This window comes from Belonocnema kinseyi, chromosome 3, assembly GCF_010883055.1.
Source record: "Belonocnema kinseyi isolate 2016_QV_RU_SX_M_011 chromosome 3, B_treatae_v1, whole genome shotgun sequence".
NCBI lineage: Eukaryota > Metazoa > Arthropoda > Insecta > Hymenoptera > Cynipidae > Belonocnema > Belonocnema kinseyi.
The window spans coordinates 33,504,234-33,506,792 of record NC_046659.1 but is presented as its reverse complement, the minus strand read 5'-3'; the positions used below and the strand labels follow the sequence as shown (position 1 = coordinate 33,506,792).

Below are 2,559 nucleotides of genomic sequence, written 5' to 3'. Positions count from 1 at the left end.
TTAAAGAGCAGTGTCTACGAAATAAGATAATAATAATAACTTTTATTTTCTACGACCTCCGCCTTCATCGCCCTAAACATGACCAAAAATAATAAATAAACATTTTTACGTATTACTTTCAATTGTTAGCGATTTCTGTCGTCGTTTTCATACAAATTATTACCACTGAAAAATTTGAATATTTTCCATTACTTTTTAAGCAATTCTAATTGTTTAAATAAATGTAAATTACTTAAACAATTATTTTTTCCCCAAAAATGTAAAAATAATATTTTTCTTCTGGAATAGTTATAGTTGGTAATTGCTTGAAGTATTACATTCTCTTTCAAAAATTATATAATTAGTTAAACAATTAATTCATGTCTATTTACACAATTTCTCAAAATGAAGCCAGGGATGTTCAATTTTTCTCAAATTCGTATCCTGAACTACTTCTTCTTGAGTAATTACAAAATTTTGATGCATTCATTCTAATTTTTAACATATCTCAATTTTTGCAAAAAAAAATTTATTTGTCGTAGCAGTTTTTCCCGATAACTTAAAGAAAAAGGAAATAAAATAGAACACGTTCAATTATTTTTCTGACTGTACAGTTTATACAAAAATGTATTTAACAATTTTTCAATTGTTAAAAAAATGGTTAGCATATTTTTTGGCTCACTATTAAATAAACAATAAAAGCCATAATTAAGTTTAAATAATAAAAGTGCTTTCATTATTGCATTCTTTATAGTGTGACAATCTTTACAATGATGATAATATGAAAAAGCACATTCAAGAATGCAAATTATGATTCAAGTTTCAACATTTGCCCTGAACAAGATTTATGAGGACCAAATGCTATATTTTAGGTAATTTATAATAATTACAACGATAAAAACATTACTTTCGTTACTTTTGCACAATTAGTACAACTAATCTAAAATCATTTGAATAATAAAACGCATAAGGCAAGCTAATTTTGAAATTTACGAAAAAATTTACAGTTACGAAAAATATGACTTCATCACGGCGAATTCACATTTTTTCGTGATTTAGAATCTCTGAATCTCTCCTGCAAGAAAATGCATCAGAAGATATAAAGAACGAACATTAGCTGCGAGACTTAACAATTGTTATACATTCAACAGTAGTAATTGATACTACTGGAAGATATATTGCAGTAATATCGGACTCGAAATGCTTGATACGATTTAAAAAATAGGTTTTGGAAACATAATTGTTTTAAACAAATTATATTTGTTTAAACAATTAATAAATTGTGAATACATTTTTGTATAAACTGTACAGTCAGAAAAATAATTGGACGTGTTCTATTTTCTTTCCTTTTTCTTTAAGCCCGTGTGGAAATAACCCCATTTGGCCCTATTACAAGCCGGGAACTAATCGGGGGCTAGTCGGGTTATTAATGTCGACAAAGTACCCAGTCGGGGACTAATCGGGGACTAGTTGGGCTTTTTGTTGTCAAAATTTCAGTCGGGGCCTAATCGGTGGTTGGTCAAGGGCTAGTCGGGCCTTTTTGTTCACTAATGATTTTTTTATTCTAAAAAACTAAGAATATATTTAACAATAATTTTACACCGTTTTTTGGAGAAAGGATTTATTAATCTTAAATTCATATCAAATATACTTAATAAATAATTATTAAGTTAATAATTTTGTACGAAAATCAACTTTTTATAAAAACAACGATCAAAATCTTCAAAAAGATGTAATCTTATTTTTTGTAGTATTTTTTTAGAAAATTGCGAATTTCTAGGAACATTTATAAATATCTTTGTATGGAATTTTAAGAAAATCCATATTGGAAAAGATACATATAGATGTAGTTGAAAAGTCCTCCGAAAGTCATGAGAATCTAAATTTGTACAGATGCTTATTTTTAAATTGATCTGAAAGGTTTGCCATATGTAAATGAAGTATAATCCTTTAGGTAGTTGAAATTGGAAAGAGAAATTTTTTTGATTAATCAGTGAAGAGCAGTATACCAGTAGTAAACTAGTAAGCACGGTACAGTTCAGATTTCGCTACCACCTTCATTTGAGTCTTGCGGTTCTGGACTGGTAGCTTTGAAAAAAATCCGCAAGGGCGCGACGTTACGTCTTTCGCGCAACAGAAATGACGCGTCCAGTGTTTAAGACAGCAGTCCACACGTAACGAAGAATAATTACCTGGTGCAGAGACTACCGTGACCAACATGGCGGTTCCTTCAGAGCGAAGCTCTTCCATTGATGCTTTCCTGCTAAAGTTTTTTTTTCAATATTCCACAAATTTTGGGGAATTTTAGTTACATAAATTTATGCATTTTTAAGAAAGGATATGTTCCCTATTAAATCTTGGGTAAATTTGAGTACTTATAATATTTCAAAAAAATTTATGGACATTTTCGTAAATAATAAGTATTCTGACAAACTTTTAGGGAATGTTCCACAAATTTTGGGAAGTTTAGTTAATATTTTACGCGGATGTATTACCATATGACCCCTACTAGTACCCGATAAGGTCCCGACTAGGATAAGTCGAGGCACCTGACTTGCCCCCGACTAATCTACCGTGACG

The 2,559-nt window shown here is 30.1% G+C and overlaps 1 pseudogene; it reads left to right on the top strand.

The window, feature by feature from the left end:
- The first annotated feature begins 2,163 nt into the window (after window positions 1-2,163).
- On the top strand, window positions 2,164-2,335 carry LOC117170428 (annotated as a pseudogene).
- The last annotated feature ends 224 nt before the right edge of the window (window positions 2,336-2,559 follow it).